This window comes from Pipra filicauda, unplaced genomic scaffold (genome assembly GCF_003945595.2).
Source record: "Pipra filicauda isolate LSUMZ 115617 unplaced genomic scaffold, ASM394559v2 scaffold77_size3566232_pilon, whole genome shotgun sequence".
Taxonomy (NCBI): domain Eukaryota; kingdom Metazoa; phylum Chordata; class Aves; order Passeriformes; family Pipridae; genus Pipra; species Pipra filicauda.
The window spans coordinates 71,926-93,143 of NW_024104953.1; the positions used below are offsets into that span (position 1 = coordinate 71,926).

A 21,218-nucleotide genomic window follows, 5' to 3' on the forward strand; every position below is an offset into this window, starting at 1 on the left:
TTTCTTTCATTGCTCAGAGGTCACTGCTGACACATTTTCTGGATTTCCAAATGAGCAGAAGACCATGCACAGGCATAACCCAAACCTGGCTTCAAAGTGGTCAAGCCCCCAACCTCACTCCAAATGAATGTGCTGGCCAGTTGTATGTTTTGACAGCACTGGTGAGAAACACTGGGAATTTTACACCTCCTTGGCGAGGTACAGGAAGTATTTGTGTTCCCCATCCTTGCTACAGCGAAGCACCAGGGAGTCTTTAAAGTTTCCATGACTTTAAAACTTCTTCCCATGACTTCCATGAGGTAGGAAGTCTTAGTTGCTTGGGAAATGAGGAGATAGAGCACAAAGAAACTAGTTGGAGTAGGAACAGTGTGACAGAGCAAAACACTGATCCTGGATTTCAGCAGCTCAGTTGTTTTCGGTAGCTTTTAATCTTTCTTTAAAAAGTGACCTTAAAAGCTGCTTCAGGAGCATTCCAGAGGATACATGGCAGTTTGGAGTGTCTCTCCCTGTCCAGAAATTGTATCCTGGATCCAAGTGCATTGTTACCAGTATTGATAAATCAGCAGTTTACAGTAAAACCCTGTCTAAAAAGAAAAAACCCACTAGTTCCTATTTGTTCCAGGAGATCAGTGTTGCTCTGAAAGCTCTTCCCTGGCTCCCTGACTGACCCTTGGAGCTCTGGCCTACAAGCTGGTGAATAACTCCTTGTCCCCTGGGCCTGCTGGATATTCTAATCCAGTTGTCACAGCTTTCCTCAACAGCTTGTACAACTCTCCCCTGGGTCTTGTGAGGCTGGTGGCAAAATTGTGAGGTGATGCAGAGCTGGAATTAAGGAAAGCTTTCCCAAAAAGCTCCTCGGAAACTTGCCTGGTTTCATGGTTCATCAGAAACCTTAAACTCCTACCATACCTGTTGAAAGAGTGGCTTAAGTCAATGAAGCCTTTGGAGTGAACCTCATCAGGCAAAATTGGTGGTTCCACTGAGAATCCAGAATGTTACCAGCTTCAAACAGCTTTTGCTCGGAGTTCTCTTTGATTCATTTGGAGCTGACACAGTAGAGCTGTGGAGCAACATGAGACAAAATACTTCAGTGATCTACAAAGCAAAACCACAGAGTTTTGTGGAGTTATCATTAGAGCTGTGTTGAAAACTAGATGGTTTTTTTCCAAAGGAGCAGGGAAACATGACACTAAGGTCTGCAAAATTGCCTTGCTGTGATTGCCACAGCAAGGAGCTCAAACCCTGCAAACTTCACCAACTGCTTAGTCTCATCAGAGAACTCAGACTATCCTTTATTCCATTGCTCCATGTACAACCTCACAGTGAAAGCCCTCCTTGCTGGACCCTGTGTTAGGAAATCCTCGATGGAGTAGTCCTTGTCTTGCAAGGCTGAGTGGGCACAGCAGAGATTTCCAAGTCAACTTGAGGGAGCTTTGTTACCCAAACGTTACTGAAAAGCATTTATAATTCTAAGCTGCTTGGAAAATCTTAGTTACAGGAGTCTGATAACATCCAATAGATAAAAATGAGAGTGGACTGAGAAAACGGGGGATCAAAATGGGCTTCAGCTACAACAGACCTCCTCAGGCATTCCCTTTGAGTTCTCCCTTCCAACCTGTGCCTGCAATGCTCCCAGTGCTGTAATTTTATTTTAGTCACAGTATTCTGAAGGTCTTTCATGGATCTGACACCGGTAGTTCAGTGTTATTTTGATTTTACTGTTTTGGTGCCCATGTGGGCCCCCTGAGCAGCTTGTCTAACCAGATGCCCAGAGTGAACCACAGCTGAAGATTCCCAAGATGCCTGTGCTGCTCTTTCCCTTGGGAGCAGCCAGTGGAGAGCTTTCATCAAACCAGAGGTGGCTGATGATGGAGGAATGCTGGGATGTGAGAGGACTGAATTACAACACCTGTAATACTGGAGGGGCCTTTTCACATGGGTGTAATACTGGCTTTGGCTTTATTTTTCCTTCTCCAGAAGAAAATTTTCTGTGGAGAAAGCCGATTTTTCAGCTTACTGCACCCCAACAGACACATTTGGAAAGCTGTTTTGCTCTGGGAGTGATTCTTACCCACGGGATGGTGGCAGTTTGCTTCAGTTTTGCTTCCCTTTCTCCCAGAATTGTCTGGTGTCACCCCTTTCCCTCAGTGCTCGATATCACCAGGACACAGCCCTCAAATCCGTATGAAATGAACCCAATTTCCCCTGAGATGTTAACGTGCTGCACTGATTTCAGCTTAATCAAAACAGATGTTTCCCAAATGCATCAAGCAGGATGTAGAAAATTTGGCTATTTAATGCAGATTCAAAGGCAAATTCCTCACAAACCACCACGGAAACCAGGGCTGTTTGCTGAGCACTGTGGGTCCAGGCTGGGCTTTTTAAGTGCCACTTGCTGCTTCTGCACACTCTTGTCTCCTCCTGCAGACTTATTTAGAGCTTAGTTACACCCAGGCTCTAAAGAGAGTTGGCCAAACCTTGATCTTGGGGACATAATTAATAGAATCTTGCCAATTCCTTAATTAGATGCAGGATCGGTTCCTTTGTAGGAGCAAGATGCTTTTACATATATTTGGTCTTCTGTTTTGGAGTCTGTGCTCTTAAATTCAGGCATTTTGCACAAAGGGAATTAAACTGAGGAGTTTGTGTCTGTATTTGCAGGTTCTTTGAATCTGTGTTTGATCAGACCCATTTGTAACCCTTAAATTTAGTACAAATAAGAACCAAAAAAGAGTTGTCTCATTGTCTGGTTCAAACACTGAGGTAAAAGAAAGACCCACATCTGTTTCTGTGGGTACCTGTCGTTGAAGGAGGTGAATAAATCCAGTTTATGCAATAATGTTTTAGTTGGGATTAGTTAGTCTGAATCCCTCTCCTAAAGGCTCTCCTGTGTGTACTGAGGGTTCAGGTAGAGCAGGGTTTAAGTGGAAGAAAAAGTCCTGGTGCTTCAGTGTTTATTACACCTGGTCTGCAGTTTTGCTTTTTTGTTGATCTTTACTGCAGTTTAGTGATTCTGATGTGACCTGATGGAGTCGAATTTGATCTCCATCAGCATTTTTAAAAAAGAAACAAGGAAAACTGAGGAGTTTGAGATTTCTGGTTTTGAGAATGGAGAGTCCACAACCTCTCTGGACAACTATCCCGGTGTTTGATCGTTCTCACAACAAAAAAAATGGTGTTTTTCCTATGATCAGATGACGTTTCCTTTGTTTCAGCTTGTGCCTTTTGCCTCTTGTGCTGTCACAGGGCTCCAGTGGGAAGACTCTGGCTCCCTCTTCCTTCTCCCCCAACAGATATTTATTTATACCAGGTGAGAAGATCTCCCTGACCCCTCTCTTTTCCAGGCTGAGCAGTCCAGTGCTCCCTGTCTCTCCTCAAGCGAAAGATGCTCCAGTCCCTTAATCATCTTTGTGTCACTTCATTGCACTCCCAGCAGCAAACCCTGTGCTGGGGAGCCCAGAACTGGGTGGAAATGTTCCTGAGGATTCTTCTGTGCTGTTTCCCTTCCATTACAGCAAAGTTCTCTTGTCCCAAGTCTCCTTTCACACAGATCCAATATTCCTCACTTTCTGTTCAAAGCTGTGTTGCTTTGGGACACCATTAAAAGCTTGGCACTGCTGAGCAGGCTTTTCCTTTTTTTTCCTACGGGCCAAATTGTAGGAGTTTTTGGAAGAACAGACCATGAAATGTGATACATTTTTCTATAGCTGTATTCTACAGAAAACGTTGCTCTAAGTGGTGTGACAGTATTCAACATTTATTAGGATCTGTGAGGAATTTCTCTTAGCCACGATAAATGGGCAAAACTACTCAGGGAATCCCTTTGGTCTGTGGAGAAGGACTTTGGCATTTGGCACAGGAGGGATTCAGGTCAGGTTTTTATACAGATGCAGTGTAATCAAATCTACCTCGTGAGTGGCCCTGGGTGCTGCCTCCCCCAGGTACTGATGTCAGGGCACTTTCTCACTTAAATCCTTCCGGAGCTGTGGACTGAAGCGTCCCAAGAGCTGGATGTAGGAACTTTGTCCAGCCCTGCCACAAATGGGAAGTGATGTTCCAGAGCATTATCCTCTGCACTGCACTTCTTGACTGCCCGTTCCTGCTTGAGTGATAGAACAGTTTAGGTTGGGAGGGATCTCTGGAGGTCGTCTGGTCCAACCTTTAACCTCATCTTTGTGGAGGAAGGAAAATCACTTGTTTCAACTTCCAGGGATAACCACTTGCAGTTGTTTAGCTCCATGTGCCTCCAGGCACCCACATTTAAATGTTTAATGTGCACACTTGCTGTATCAGTTCCTTAATGGCAAATTAAGGACTAAATGAATGGATTCCAAACCAAACACAAACCAGACCAGACACACATCCAACCAAGCATCTCCAATGCCTGGATAATCCAGACCACATTTATGAATAAATGGATATGTTCTCTTTGGTGATTTTGATAATACGTTGTACTGAGTAGCAAATTCTAATTAGGGCTCTTTGATACTCTGTAGCTGGGGGAGAAAACAACCTTCCCCTGGCGTTTCTGCATGTTTTGTTTTCCGGCTGGGAACTCAGAATCCCAAAGGAGCATCTGTTTTCTTTGTGGAATCATCTACGTTTTGTGAATTTGCGGTTGGGAAAACTGAAATGTAGTCAAGGAATAGTCTCACATTTAACTGGGTAGTTCCATATAAGCACAAACTGGTTTTATTTTTGGATTTCTTCGTATTTTTTTTAATAAATTCTGTGAACCTGGTGAAGTTTTATACAGTACTGACTGACCAGCAGACTGGAGGCCAGGAAGTTGTTCTCTGTCTTGTGTAGCAGGGAGGCTTATCATTACATTAAAAGGTTAAATTATGAAAAGAAATAAATTCAAGGATTTAAAAAAAACCATATAAGCCACACTTTTATACAAGATACCTTTGGTATGTCTTTTGGAGTATCTTTGGAACTTACTGCTGCTGATCTGTGGTGAAGTTGAGGATGTATTAAGAGTCCAAATCAACTTTCCTATTTGTGTGCGAAAAAAGAATACAAAGGATGATTTAAATAAAAATTAAGTGCTTTTTGAAGGTCCATCACGCTTCCTGCTCTGGGCTGCAAAGCTCCCAGGCAAGGTTGGCTCTTTCATCACTGTCTGTGGCACTGACCTTGCACCTTCTGGTGAGGAATCTGGGCTGGGTCATGGTCAGGTCTGGGTGACTCTCTGAGCTCGGGGCTACTCCCGGGTGTCACTGTTTGTCTCCGTGTTTGTTGTGAACTCCAAACTCAGAGCCCGGAGTGAAGCAGTAGGTGGCACTGCAGCCTCTCTGTTCCTTGGGTAATTTTCCACAGTAATTCCCCCTTGCCAGCTCGCCCCGAACAAGCGTCCGTGTTTCCAAAAATAACAAGGCTGTTTCCAAGTTTTCTTGAAATATATGCGGGGCTGGTTAGTCATTCAGAATCACTCCTTTGCAAACACTGGGGATATTTCACATCAGAGCAGCACGTCAGAAACGGGAGTTTTGCAGGAATTCCCAATATTGTGGAAAGGAGTCCCTGAAATGGTTCTTTCTGGCAGGAGGGTGGTGATCTACCGACGTCAGGGGCTGAGCTGCTGCAGGTTCCCTGCTCTGCTCCCTGAGCCCTTCCTGGGGTTACAGCCTGTGGGAATGTTTGTCCAGGGGGAGAGGATGGGGACAGGATTGTTGGGACACTGCTCCTGTTGTCCAGAGGGTCCTGGGTCAGCTGGAACTGTCCTGGTCCCTCCTGCACAGCCAGCCCCTCATAAATGAGGAGAGATGGGGGAAGGAATGGCTGTTGGGAATCGAGGGATTTTGCTAATTCTGTGTGTGAAATGAAAACTGGGCCCTCGAGTTCTCACACCATTTCTGCCATTTTGACCTGCCTTTGTTTTATTTTACCAGAAGTGCAAGGTTTGATTGCACCACAGGTACCTAAGCCAGGACAAGTGTATTGATGAACGAGTGAAAAAACTTCCACAGGTTGTTCAGAGTGAATGATGTGGAAGACAGGGAGCAGGATAGGCCAGGCTGGGTAGGGCATTGAGCAGCCTGGTCTTGTGGAATTTGTCTCTGCCCATGGCAGGGGGTTGGAGCCAGATGATCACTAAGGTCCCTTCCAACCCACCCCATTCTGTGATTCTGTATCATTCTTTATTCTCCATCGGAGAGCTTGGTGTGGGACTGGCCTGAAGTGCCTCAGCTCGAAGCAGTACAAAGTTCACTAATCAACAGAGAGGCTTTAAAGGTGTTTTGGAGTAAATATCCCTTTTTCCCAGAGGTTGTGAGGATTGCTGGCTGCATCTAAGGACGCTACACAACCTCCAGTGCCAGGTGTCCCAAGCACCTCCTGCTTGTCCGTGCTGCCTTCCCTGGCACCAGGCTGTGGGCAGGAGGTCGATGTTAGCGGGGTCTCACCCCTGTGGGGCTGAAACAGTGACTGGAGCCACGTTCTGCTTGTGTCAGAGGACAAACTTGACCTGAGGTTGCTGCACATTCTTGCCCTGCCTGCCCCAGTGCCTTTGCTCAGGTCCTGCAGACTGGAGCACTTCCTGTGCTGAAAACTTCTGTGCAAACATGTCGTGGTTTGGGTTTCCTGCTACTGAGATGTGTCTGCTGGAATCTCCTCCGTGACAAGTTTACACTAAATCTTCCCATGGCTTTGAACTTTGTCCTCTCCTCCTCTCTCCCTTCTCCTCCAACCTGTCCCATCTGCCCATCCTGTCTTGACTCTTGCATCACAAACCTCGTGTTCCATCTGTTATCCAGGGAAGTATAAAGCACCTGCTTTTGGCAGGTGATTAAAAGTAAGTGGTAATAAAGGAATTAATGGAACAGGGGAATATGCAAAGAGGGCTCTGAGCTACTCACTACCCAAAGTGATATAAATAAAAACGTGGACTATTTTAGCTGCCTGCACTGCTGCAAATGTGATTGCCTTTTTTAATTTGATTTTCCAGCCAACTCTTGTTCGTGAAGACATGGGCTGTTTTCCTTTGCTATCCAAGAACTCATGGTGTGAAGGAAGAACAATAAATAAAGATGGGAGCAGCCCAGGAAAACTACAGCCTAAGATGGAGCAAATGTGCATGGTTTTCTTTTTTCTTTTTTTTTCCTGCTGAAAAAGCAAGTATTTGATTATGTTTCTCTTTGTTTAGACTCTGTATTGAGAGATCAGCCTAAGAAAGCCTGAATCAATTAGAAAACAAAGAAATGTTGTCAAAAGGCTGTATAATGAGTTTCAGTTTGAAGAGACCCAGTCCCAGTGGATTGCTTTGAGCCTGGATCTGTGAGGGCACAGCCCCTGCCCCTCAGGTGCTTGTCTGGGGTCCCTGCACTCACTGTGTCATGAGTGGAGAACTGGGGGCTTCATCCTCAGTGGAACACTGGCTCTCCAGCAGAACATCTCCCACTCCTGTGGGAATGCTTCCTGGTAGAGAGCTGAGATTCAGGTGCAAAATCAGCCACATGCTCACTGAGCGAGAGACAAAAGTCAGTTCCCCCCTGGCTGTGCTTTGGCAGGGAATTGAATTCCTGCAGCTGGATTTGGCACATGTGGGTTAAAGCATCTCTCCAAAGGCCACTGTATCCTGCAGTGCATATTCCAACCCCTCCAGTGTGCTTTCCCTGTTAGGCTCTAGTGTAAATACAGCTGCTGTCACGGGTCAGTGCTGCCTGTCACATCTTTGGTACTGTAAAACTACAGTTGTCCAACATGATGGGGAGGGGATGGTCCCTTTCACCCCTGTGTGTCCATGTTCTCTTTCTTTCCCCCCCTCTCAAAAAGGGAAAAACAACAACAAAAAAAAGAATTTGGGTGGTCTTAAGCCCATACTCATATAATTCTAAAGCCCAGGAGTCAGAGCAGCCAGGAGGCCCTGGGAATCTTTTTATTCCACAGCTGTGCTGTCACAAAGGCGTTGCCTTCCTTGAACTTACAACTGAAGGCACTTTAAATAGAGGTTTCAGGAACTTCTTGAAACTGGTATTTATTTCTTGACTTTTGTGTGAAAATGCTTGTTTGGCAAAGGCAACAGATGCCCAGAGCTGGGCTGAGCCAAAAGGTGGCTGCTGTGCCAAAAGGTAGCATATGATCCATGCTGGGAGCATCTTGGATTCACTGAAATGAATTTTGGGAAGTGTGGAAAAGAAGGAGCAATGTGGGAATGTTGGGTCTGTGATGCCGGGGCAGGGCAGGCTCTGGATATACGTTGTAATTAGTTTACTTTCTCAGCTATCAGCTTGTCTGAGGTTACAGTCTGGGGTCAGTCAAGCCAGGGGGGAAAAAAAAAATCAATCCTTTCTGATGCTCTGCTTTTAAAAGCACACCAAAGCTTTTGCACTTCTTTAAAGGCCAAGCTGAAACTGGAGGGTTTTGTTTTTTTCAGAAAGTTTATATAAAAACTTACATATTCCACGTATAAAGGGTTTGTTCAGTGTGTGTATTGAACAAACCTCACGTTGTAGGGGATTATTCCTAGGGAAAACATTGGAAGCCTGGGAAATTGGAGATAATGATGTCCTGAAAGAAACCCTCTTGACATGGTAATATGAGCAATTGCAGAATCTAAATAATCTTAACTCTGCATAGCAGGTGACCCTTTAGTATGACTTCCAGAGCCACTGGGCACCTTTAGTTCTAAGCAAGTCAGTGGAAACTGTGGATGTGCAGGACGGGAACTGAGGCTCAAAAAGTCTTGTTTGTTCCCCTATTTCTTCCCTGGGAGAGATTTGGGTACTGTAGGTCAGTAGGGAAAACCTGGGGTTACGATGAGGCTCTCTCCCAACCATCTCTCTCCATCCTCTGTGCTGCAGATCTGTGCCCACCCCAAGGCAGAGCTCAGCAGGCAGCCAGTGCTTCCACAATCCTGCCTTTATTTGCTGTGCAATGAGCATGGAATTTTCTTTTCATTACTCCATCATTCATGACCTGGTGTGGTGGCTCCAAGAATCACATAACCTTATCCTGCACCCACCTTGGCATGAATGGTTTAAATCAACATTCCTGCCGGGGGAAATCGTTGTTTGGGAAATGGGGAGCATCCAGTAGGAGCGTGTGCTGGGGTGTTTTTCCTGCTGAGTCTCTCCATGGCTTCACATCCCTGTCTAAATACAGGTCCCTAACACAAGCCAGGCTGCTTTGGTGGGGTGGGCAGTGGGGTTGGATCACTCCAAATCAGGGGTTGCAGCACCAACCTTCTGTTGTGCTGGGGATTTCTGCAGCAGGAGAGCTCTGCCCTGCTCTGCTCTGCACACACAAAAGGTGAGATTTCATTCAAACTGGGATAAAGGCTCAATTTTTAGTGGGAATGAGGTTCCTGAATATACAAGAAGCCGGGCTTTAATCTGTGTCTCAAACCTGGAGCTGCTTATTGCCCCAGAGGCTGCACTGTAAGACACTGGGAGGTTACAAGAAGTGAGGCTGTGAGAGAGACAACGTTCATAGTGCAGTAGTTTGGAAGAGTGATTATTATTATTTTATTTTATTTTTGGTACAGGAGAAACAGCATTTGCAAGGGTAGTCTTGTGGAGAAGTCAGTATACAGGAGGCGTTCTATTTTGGGATATTGAGATGATAAAGATGCTTAGGATGTCTAGTGAAGTGTCAGTGTGTGACACTGGCAACTGCTGTTTGCAAGATGAGGATAATAAAGATAACTGTCTTTTGGGTCCATCTGTCTTGGAATTTGCCTGATAAAGCTCTATCACTGCTCTTGCATCAGGCAGTAACATCGATAGTGGTAAAATTTGATTTTCAAACCTTTGTCCACCGGCAACACTGTGAGGAAAATGGATCATTTTGATCATCCTAAATGCAATTTGTTGAGTTCTTTCCAAGCACATAATCCTGATACAATGCAAGGATTTTTGTTGGGGCATTTTTCAATTCAGACAGAACAAAAGCACAGACCACTTGGAGGTTGAATTATCACTTGCAGCTGCACTGATAAAAGAGCAAACACTAAATGCCTCTAGAGTTGTGAATGCTTTAGAAGCAGTGAAGTTTCTCTAAAGCAGCTGCTTTCTCCACTGTTATCTGGTCTCTCATGGAGAGCAGTATCTCCTCCTTCCTGGGGCATTCCTGCATCTGTCTTATGCACATAACACGGGCACGGATCAACCGTGGGGACAACAGCAGGTTAGAGCCCGGGGTCTGTTCCCAGAGAGGTGTCCTGCTCTTAGCATCAGGCTCGAGCTTCTGCTCCAGAATATTCAAATCAAATTATCTGTTGGGATTCGTTATTTTGTCTGGGGTTATGGGCTTTCTCAGTCTCTTTGTTCTCAGTAGTAAATGCCGAATAGTTCTGTACATAGAAAGGATACTTCTGAAAGAAGAGTGAGATACATGGAAACTGGGCCGCTTCCCTGCTTTCACTGATACTTGGAATGTGTAATCCATCAGTTTTCATTTAGTATTAACCAATATTTTTTCTTTTTTTTTTTTCCCCCCTCCCCCGTGGTCACCACACAGATGGAGATAATGCACTAAAAAAGCCTGTGTGAACTCAACCTCCTGGACTCTCTGCAGTGAAGATCTTGATGTTCAGAGGGAGTCAGAAGAGAGAGGACTCCTCAGCAATCTGGGCTGTGGTGTTTTCCTACAAGAAGCAGTAGGATCTGTGCTCCTGCTCCGCTCCCATTCCTTCTCACCTCGCCGCTGACAGTCGCTATCTCAGCCTGGAGGTGAGCCAACACCAGGGCCACTTTGTGAGTCAAGTGTCAGGACATGGCACGGGGTGATAGGGCCTGAAATCTTCCTGGGCCCTTAGAGATAACAAAGCCAGGTGCTCCCGAGAGCCAGAGTTCAATTCCCATCACCTCCCGCCAGCCCTGGAATCTCGGAAGGGCGAGCGGAGAGGCCGCGCGTGTTGACAGGTCAGAGGAGGGGTTTGCTCTGAACATTGACTTTCTGAGGAGTGGGAGAAGGTTGGCTGCATCCACACACTTGCTCCAGACTATTCCTACATGTGTAGCTGCTTTGAAGGGCCCACTTCTGTGCTATCTGGGCACTGTAACCGATAGTGGTCACTGAGAGTGAGGACCCGGAGCCAGGCACCCTAAGGATATAAATCCCAGTTGTGCAGAGGTGGGACCCCGGGCAGGGATAAACACAACACCATGGAGGGGTTAATCAGCATTTAGAGCTCTCTTTAGCACCCTCCACACTCCAAAGCCCTTGTCAAAGCAGTGCTGGTCTGTCGTGTCTTAAATTTGTTGTGTCTAATCAGCTATTGACAAAAAAACTAATGGTGAAATGGCCAACATTATTGTTACAGTAGGTAAAACAAATAGTTGCTCCCCTGAGTCATTTGAAAAATCAGACTCGGTTCAGCTCAGACTGTTTGCAGCCAACCTTGTCGAACTCGGCAAACAATTTGAACCAAACTTTCCCACCCTGGAAGGAAGAGTGAAGTGAAAGCTGTCACTTCAGCAGGTTTTACGTGAAGTGCTCAGGCTTTGTTTTGAAACGGGGTTCTGAGATCAGGTTCAATTAAACTTAATCATAAAATAAAATTCTGAAAGTAAAGAAACAGAACACCCCCACTTGCCGTTTGTGAATGTAAAGAAACCTTTCTTTCAGTCTGAAATGCGTTTTCCCCCACGTTCGCTTTTCCACAAGCAAACAGAAACATTTTGGTTTTGGAGTGATCCTGAGCAATCAGGATGAGCAACCTGGAGAAATAGTCCTTGGGTCATTCCCTGCTGCAGGCTGTGGGAGATCAGGCCTGTGTGCTGATGCCAAGGGCTGAGGCTTTGTGGGGAGCTCCCTTTGTGCTGAAGGAGCAAAGTTATCCGGCCCTAACTCAGTGTCCCCAGCCAGGGCTGTAAATCACCCCCAGGGCTCCCACCCCTTGTCACAGCAGTGCTGGGACAAGGATTTGGTGCTGCCTTCTCTTCATGGCCCATTTGTTTATATTTTGCACGAGGGACTGAGGGTGTCCCCAGCATTGTTATCAGATAATGCCACGAAGTGGGATAAATGAGGGGAGGTGGAAGAAAGGAACTTTTACAACCCATCACCACAGCAGAAATTCGCCTCGAGTGAAAATGAGGCCCGAGAGACACATATAAAAATAACTTAGGATGTGTTTAGTTAAAATAAGACCAAATCTCAGCATTTTGGCCAGGCAAAGTGGAGGAATCAGATCCTGACTGCACATCTGCAGCCAGGAATATTTTGGACACGGACCTGTTAAGTGATCAAATGCGTGTTATGTGTGGAACCTTGTTTAAATCTGAATGTTAATCCCACTCAGAAGATTTACAGAAACTGTTTGGTTCTTAATACCTCTTCTGAAGATATATCTCCACAATCCAAGTGTGTTTATTGCTCAATAATAAACAGTGTCGACAGGAAACTCATCCAGGGTAAACATGATCCTTATGTTTTACTTCTGCCTTTTCATACGAGGTCAATGCCCTGCTACAACTTTCTTCTCCAAATTCTTACTGATTCAGTTTAAATGTTTCCTCAGTGTCATCAAAGAGTAGAAAAAGCTTAATTTAGTGCTGCAGTTTTTAGGCCTGTGAAATACTGAACGGGTAAATAAGTCTGTAGAAACACCTTCTATAATTATTATTGTTATTTGATTCCCCTGCTACTCATAATTCTTGTGCAGGCTGTTTTCTTCTGATATGTTAAGCATTGTGCTCACTGTAGTGAGATAAAACTAGCTCAGTAAAGTCAGATAAAATTAAATGTTGTCAGTATATCTTGTTCACATCTCCTCTTCAAAACACTTGTGATGAAAGACAACCTGCTTGCTACATCATAAACAACATTTTTCGTGCTTTTTCATTAAAAATAGAGATGTTAATCTCTTGGAATTTTGATATTTTTGTTCTACCTCTTTTTATCCTTTATTGATACTGGATGCAATGGAACAAGGGTGCTAAAAAGTTGCAGAAGATGAAAGACAGTCTAGGAAACTTAAAAAAAAAAAACCAGCAAAACCCCCCAAAACAAAGTGAGAAAAAGCTGAAATAGAAAGCCAGGAAAGATACAATCAGCAACAGTGATGTTAGACATGATTTGAAACAATAAGAAAGGACAAAAAAGTAACATCCTTCCATGTTTTTTGAATATAGTAAATGTTTTATATTAACATTTAATTTTTATAACAAATGTTGTTTTGTGAATATTTTAAGCAAAAATTAGTTCCATTATGGAATGAAAATTGCTTCAAAATCCCCATCCTCTGTCTAGAATTTTTGTATACCATAGAATTCCAACACCTTTTAGTCAGGACTTGGAAAATCAGCATTTAGCCCTTTTATGTGTATTATGAACCAAAATGTTTTTCTTTTCAATATTTAATTGCAGCCTTATAAATTTGTAGACTCTGGGAATGCAACAAGACTCGTTTCCACCCCGTGTCCTGCTGGAATTCTTGGACCCTGAAGAACAGCAAGGTAAGTTGTAGGAACCACTTGATAAGATCCACAACTCAGGACTTTCATTTATATTTCATTTTCTAGTATCTCTGAGCTTTGAGGAGCAGAAGATTCCTGACTTTTTTTTTTTAAGGAAAAAAAAGGGTTTCCTGAGAAAGAATTCAAGTCCCGTGCCCTGAGCCTGCTTTGGGATGGGAACCAAAGCACAGCAAATGAAGATGACTTAGAGAATTGTTTCAGGAAGATCCTTGCTGATTGGCATTAATATTTTACCATAAACCCACCCAAATTGGTTGGAAACAGCAAAGAAACTTCCTTTTGCTCATCTCTAATTAATTAGGATCCTTTCAGCTGCAGACTGGTGGGTTTAGGGTAACATTGAAGCTATAAAAGTCAGGAATATGGTTTTTGGTAGCACCATCTTTTTCCTACTTCTGAAGAAGGGCTGTCTATGAAATTTTGCCCTTCCCCTTGTTTGCTCACCTGCCAATAAATGCAGCTCTAAGTCATCACAGCTCTTAAATGTCTAAAGTCAGAGTAAATTTTATACTAATGTGGTGTGAGGTATCTGTAAGCTCTTGTTTATTTGTGTACTCACAGGTACCTGTTAAATTAATTCATGGAACTGGGTTGGTCACACAAGACACAGGCAAAACCCTCCTACAGCAAATTTTGGTTCTGCAGCTCTGCATCTTTCCAGTTTCTTTCCTGCCCTGGGAGAAACTCTGGGGATCATGTCTCTGCCTGAGCCTGCCATCAGTAGGGGTGGCATTCCCAGCAGGCTGATTCCTCTTGCTCCTTCTCCTCCCAGAGCAGCGCTTTGCGAGGCCCTCGGAGTCCTTTTCCATCCTGGCACCTTTTGGGCATGGCCCAGGCATCTCCCAGTTCTCTGCTGTCAGTCCAAGAGTGTTCAGCAGAGGTGGTCTTTGCTTTGAAGAAATAAAGAACTCCTTGTTGTGGATTATGGGTGTGAAATAAGGATATTAAGTGCTGGCATTTTCCTACCCCAACCCATTGCTTCCAGCACCAGCTGTGGCATCCCATGGAAAGAGAGCTGTGCACTGGTCTTTAGGGATTTGCAAAAGAAATAGAAAGGCTTTTTAATTTACCCTCACCTTGTTTATTTTAGTTTTCAGTGCATAGTTGTAAGGTTTTTGAATTGCTGAAACAATTATTTGCTGGTCATCTTTAACATACTTGCACTAGAGGGGCTAAATACCATTACCTCTCACTAGTACATATTTTTTTCCCCACGTGAAATGCTAAAAGCATTTCTACAAAAAAGGGGCCTGGGAACACTTATAAGCATTTATTATTCAAATCTATTTTTAACCAAATAATACCTTCCTACCAGAAAAAAAAAAATAAACCCCACTTAACTTTTTGAAGGAACTTTATTTTTTCCATTGTGTACTGAATTTATGCTGGGAAAAGCTGTGACAGGTTCTGGACAGCCAACCATGTAATTGGCTGATTCCTTGAGCTATCTGAGTGCAGTTTCCAACATCTTCTCAAATAGATGGTTTCTACTTGAGAGTGAACTGGCTCAAACTGAGTATATTTTTCTGGGGATTTGAGCCCGTTTCTGCTGTTCTGGTGGGTGAGTTTATCCATGTGAATGTTCTCTGGCAGTTAAATGAGCTGAAGGTGTCCTCACTGAGGCTCTGGAGCGCTTTCAGAAGCGGTGAAGCTGAGAAGCCCCTCATCCTCCTGTGTGAAACACAGGGAATTGTGCTGGAGCTCCGAGTGCTGAGGTCAGGCCTGGCCTTATTAAAGTCAATGGCCTCGTTCCCGTTGACTTCAGCAGAGCCAGAATTTCACCCTTTGTTTTTATAACTCCTTCAGGGGATCTTTGGGGAGGGGAGGGAGTATGGCTTTCCTGCCAGGGAGAGGAACCTGGCCTCAGCAGAGGATGGAAGCCTGGCCCATTCCAAAGGGGATGTGAGGGTAGGGCATGGAGTCAAGTTACTTGCTGATGGGGCTCTCTGCAGAAGGTTATCAGAGGGAATGGCTTGAGGAAGACAGGGCAGCCAAAGGTGGTGGTGGCATATTCAGAACATGAGGGGTTTGCTGTAGGTGATAAGAAGGAAAAAAGGGGGGTTATCAAACACAAAATAACAGAGAACCCACAACGGCCTAAATAGGAACCTGGGGTGGGTGTAACACTGGGTGTAGCTGTGTCCATGAAAAGTTACTTTAAAAGTGCAAGGAAAACATAAAATAAGTACAGATAAAACTGTAGCACAGGCTGGATGCTGCTGTGAGGGGTGCAGGTCATGCTGTGGAGTCACTCTGCTTGATAGCTAGAAACACCTGGGCTGAAATTCCCAAAATACAGAATTAGATGCAAATCCTTGATCCACTCTGGGATTCCTTACCCTTGCCAGGCAGTGCAATGTGCAGATCTCAGTATGAAGCCTTTTTATTCTCTGAAATCCAAGACTGGCCTATGCAAACATATAAATGGGATTAATGAATGCAGCTCATTACCGGCTCTTGATTGAGACCACACATGCTGATAATCAATCACTCTGGAGTGCTAATGGCTGTGGGTGAGTGACCCCTAACCCAGGCTTTGATGGCCATCTTGTCAGGGACACTGAGCAGAGGGCTCTGGACAGCATCCACCGCTCCGGAAAGCGGGCCAAGGAGCCCTGGCCAGATGCATGTGTTGACTGGAGGAATGATCTATGCTCTGAGGGACAAATTGCCTCCACACTCAGCTTTTTCTTGCCCTGGTGAGAGAAGACCTACTTGGGTCGTGCCAAGGAGGTTTGGATGAGGAGGCCCCGGGAAGGAAGAGACGGGGATTGCGCAAAGGAAGGGTGTCAGGGGGAAAGTCCAGCTGGATTTCCCTCGGCAGCAGGGGCTGGCGGAGGTGTGGGTGAATTCCTTCAGATGGCAGTTCCCTGGAGTCACACTGAGGAAGGAGGGCAGAGGAAAGCACTGGGTGCTCTATCCCTGTCTCCCCAGGGTGCCTGTGGGTGTGTCCTGGAGCAGCTGTTTGTTGGGGAGTGCTGAGAGGGGCCACAGCTCTGTCAGGCTCTGCAGTCACGCCATCTCCACCTTCAGTCAGCTTTTAGGAGCATGGCACACATTTCCATGTTGTCCTGACACTGTGTGTCCTACTTACTTACAGCAGCACTAAAAAATATCTCTTTCCTTTACATCTGGTAAATCCTCGTGACTGGTTTCAATTGGCTGTAACAAAAATGAGCAGATGGGATATTTTTTGCTGTCCCAGAGAAAAATCTAAGATTATCTCGTTAAGATAATTTAGGCAGCCCCTGATCTGAAGCAGGATAGTGCTGGACTCTGAGAAAAGAACTGTGGGGAAAGATTTGCCATGGAAGCCTTTGGTGGACCCTCTCATCCAGGGCATGGGGTTGTACAGTGGCTACTGCAGGGGACTCTGGCCTTGCTGAGGTTCCCTTAATCCTGACTTCTGTGCCAGTCAATTCTGCAGTAGCTGAGGGTGAGGCAGATTTCCCCTACTCCCTCCACGCCGACCTTGAAATATAGAGCCTTTTGTTTGGACTAAAAATTACAAATTCAAGTGGTTCATTTTTGAATAGCGAGAGAAATTAAAGCCAGCTGGGCCTGGGATGGCTGAAACGAGTCAGGTTCCCGGAGCATTTGTATTCATGGCTGACAGTGGGGCTTTGGAGGGTCTTCTGAGCACAGGTTTGCTGCTCTGCAGGAGGTTGGGTGCAGGGGGTGACAGCCAGAGGTTTGTAGCAGCTGCCTGTTGGCTGCTGAGGTGTCGCTGTCACTTAGTCATGTCCCTCACCCCAGAGTTCAGTGCAACTCTGCTCACCTGACACCAGTAGAGAAATTCAGACTGGTACATCCCCAAACCCTGCTGCTATTCCCCAGTGCTGCTCTTCCAATGAACCTCCCACCTTGTCTGCCTTCCTCAGCTCTCTCCCACCTCTGGTTGTTCTCCCAGAGGTGTCTATACTATTGATTCACTCTGGATCCCAACTCCAGGTGCCCTGTGATTGCCAGGGTATGTTGGGTCACTGATTAAAATGCTGCTGGAAATGGTCAGACCTGGTGTAGACTATGGACCACCAGTCTGGAAGGGTTGGGAGATGGATTTTGGTAGCCTTGCTCATGTTCAATACTATGAAATAATTTTGGGGGGTGGAGGTTGTGGCTGTACTAGAGAGAGGCAAGAGTGTGATTGATGGAAGAACTGCTCTGTCTGAATATTGGCAATTCTCCCTTTGGTCTCTCCTGTGATATTTTGACATTTTGGCTCAGTTTTAGCCCATCAAGAGATGTCCAAAAGGGGGTTGTATGTTTGAGGCAGCAAGGATTGTGTTCTCCTGATTAGGGCAGGGCAGGAACTGGTGTGTCTGCAGATAATTAAGGAGCAGCACAGAGCGTGCAGTGCAGAAAAGGCTATTCCCAAAACAACTCCATTCCTTACATCTCATGGATCTTGGGCCTTTGATATTGCTTTGGCTATCTCTTGCTGGGGGTTTCCTTCAGCAACGGGCTTGGATGTTCAGTTTTGACAAGCAGCCAGACGTTTTCAGTTCCCCCAGAAAGGTCACTGAGAGTTGGGCTGGATATCTCACTGCAAATCTCACGACTCTGGGTCTTCTCAGGAGGTTTCCTATTCTCCAGGTTTTCCCTTGGCCAACTGGAACTGTTAACAGCTGCCTTTGTTTCACCACTTCTGGACCTGGACCAGACATGGAAGCAGGCGTGTGTGTGCTGCAGAAATGTGATTGTGGTGTATTATCCCTACAGTGAGAAAACAATTGTAATTTGCCAGTTCTGTCTTGTGATCTCAGTCGCTTTTCTAGGAGTTGCAAACTGCAAAAGATGCTGCAAAGGAAGAAAATTTCAGCATCTATTAAGGAAAAAAAAATGGGGCAGGTTGTTCACAGTCTGCTGGTTAAAACATTAAAAAATGTGAGTAAAGCAAAGAAAATACCCCAAACTCAAACCCCAGACCCACTTCAGAGTCTTGTCCTAAAATAACATCAGCTGGCAAGAGACTTCAAAGCAAATGAAAAATACAATCAGCAGCTTAAAGATCATCATTTTCATTATGCATTTGTGGCTTTATCAAGTAGACATTGTGGATTAATCAATCAGGAATATAATAACTGAATATATGAAGGGCAGAAAGTCAAGGCACAGGCTGGAAGATGAGCTTTATGTGTAATTTTTTTTAATTGCAAGGAGGATAAAAGAGGAAAAAGCTTTAAACCAGTGAAATTTTCAGCAATATTTTGTTTTATACCTGGAATGAGAATGGAAGGTGGGGATCAGAGAAGGCTCCACTGAACAGTCATCTTCAAATAAGCTTGCAAAGATCAGTGTGTAGGATTTTGATTGGGTTCTTCTGCTACCTGTTTTTCTGTGAAGACTGTACATTTTTACAGTTGCAGATTTCATTGAAAAGGGTGTAATGGAATCAGGCAAAAACCTGAAAAATATTCCCAGTTCCTGCCTTGGGTGACAGATTTAAGTGGAAATTTTCAGCAAAAAAAAAAATCAGATTTAGTTATGATAATAGTTTTGCAAATATATGTCACTTTTGCCAAATTGTTCTATGGAAAAAAAAAAAAGAAATCACCCAAATCGGATAGATCTTGAAATCTAACAGTTCAAAGGGTTCGTATTTCAAAACTGGGTGTTTAAAACACTTCAAAATTGAAATAAATAATCCCTTCAGATCGAGTTAGTGTTTAGTTTGGACACAAATTAGGTCATTACAACTTTCTACTTTGTTGGAATTTCTGAAAGACATGTGGATTGGGCAGATCCAAAGCAGTGCTCTCTGGCTTTTAGAGACTGCTGCAAAGGCAAAACCAGTTGTTTACACAGTTCAGCTCCTGAACCTGATCCTGGTCTTGCTCAAGACAACAGGAATCCTGCATCCGACAGGAGGTGGTGGAAATCCTCTGGGATTTTTCTTCCACAAGAGACAATGTTTTGAATAAGTGGGACATCTTTCCTGTTGGCAGCAGGCAGAGCCATAAAGTGGAATGCCAGCTCTTCCAACTTTTGGGAATGTCTTTGCTTTCTTTCACTAGGTCAGTGAATCCCTATCCGGCTCCCTGGTTCCCGTGTGTTTTCTGACCCTCACAAGTATTTCCCATTCCTGAAGATCAGTGCTCATGGTGCCCAAAGTACTCAGGGATGTGTGTTTATATCCCTTAGTTGGGGACCAGCCAGCAGAGACTTGAATTTGCAGTTACAACCCTTTTGGGATTGCAGGTTCATAAACCCCTTTTGCCTCCATCCCAGGATCTGCCATGGTGCTTGGAGGGTCTGCTGGGTCCTTCTGGAAGCAGTGAAATCCCATAGGGAGCAATCCTGGGTACCTGCAATTTCTGCCTTATTTCTCTTTCCAGTAAATGTCATTAAGACTTTTTTATGAAATGAGTTTAATTAATTCCCTGGAATTTAATGGGCACACTGCAATAGTCTGTCACCCATTTACAGCACTGGGTTCTGAATGCACGCAGCCCTTTTAAAAGATGAGAGCTGGCTTTGCTAGATCAAGTTGTCATTAGGTTTAACTAGGTCTTTAATTAGAACCAGATGGATGAATTATTTTAATCACTGCTATATATCTTAACAGTAGTTTGTACATTGACACAAAGTTGAGAACATCAAACAGAAATTAAATGCTGGAGCAGGAAAGCTGCCAACCTCTAAGGGAAGCAGTTGATCAGAACCTGTCATCTTGAAAGGCTCAAGGAATGCAAAACAAACAGCCAGGATTAGGATACTAAATATGGCTTATCAGCCCCGCTCTCTTCTCTGATAATTCATCTATATCATTTATTTTAATACTTTGCTGTGCATATCTCAGACTCTGTAATTAGAGAGCTCCAGGTATTTGCTCCTTCCTGCCTTTGAAATCCTTTGCTTTGAGGCTCTTCAGAGAGAACGATACAATTATTCCCCGGTATTTGATGCGCGGTACAAAAGGATTTCCACTCAGAACTGTCCCTTTGGGTCCCAGCAACGATGGGCTGCAGTTCCCACTGGCACCCTCCAGGATTCCTGCCTTTCTGAGCAGGCTGGTGGAAACTGAGGAAAGGCTTTGCAGGCATCTCCATTCTGGATTTCTGGTACCCCAGGGATGTGCTGGGGTCCATCATCCCACCCACCTGTGCCGGTTCCTGGATTTCTGCATCTCCCCACTCACCTTAAGGAAGGAATTAGGAAGGGGGTTCAGGAAGTCTCAGCACTGTCACCTTGTGAATAAAGCCTCCAAAGGGAGTAGAATTAAACTGACACCGAGTGATTTTGTCAGAAACACCCAGGGTGATTTTGTCTGTTTGATGTCTGATTATACAGCAATTACTTTCTAATTACGGTGTTGATTTGAATGAGATTATTGTGCTCTTGATCAAATGCAAGTGCTGTGATAAACCCCACTGCATTTGTCTGTTTTCTTGCCAAGTAATGATGATGTATTAAGTAGGATTATAGTATCTTTAAAGAATCTTTTGCATTTATCAGTTATAGTCTTACTATGGCCTTTATTGTTTGAAACAGTGATCAGGTATCTGTGAAAATCAGTGAAGTTATAAGATTCCAGTTTCTTTTTCTCTTGAATTATCTTACTCTGATAAATAAAAGCAATAATTTATGCTTTATGTCAAGCAATATTTTATCTGTAAAAACAGTCCTTAACTGCAATATGCTTTTCACTTGGTTAGGAATCTTTCTCTGCAGCCAGAGCCAAATAATCTTTGCTTTAGGACCCCACAAACATTTTTCCCCTGGAAACTTGGGAAGTTTAAAAAATGTTAGCACTCAGGAGCTTCTTTACCTGCTCCATAATAGATTTCCTCC

The 21,218-nt window shown here is 44.5% G+C and overlaps 1 protein-coding gene across 5 annotated transcripts in view; it reads left to right on the forward strand.

The window, feature by feature from the left end:
• Positions 1-21,218, forward strand: part of BMP2 (bone morphogenetic protein 2) — a 220,327-nt gene that overhangs the window by 55,724 nt on the left and 143,385 nt on the right. For 4 of the 5 annotated variants that reach the window (XM_039389840.1, XM_027738643.2, XM_027738646.2 and 1 more), the window contains 2 exons: positions 10,462-10,673; positions 13,315-13,403. The gene's annotated coding sequence lies outside the window, so the exon portion shown is untranslated. Of the gene's footprint in view, positions 1-7,218; positions 7,305-10,461; positions 10,674-13,314; positions 13,404-21,218 lie in introns of those variants that run through there. The other variant, XM_039389837.1, reaches the window with a different exon arrangement.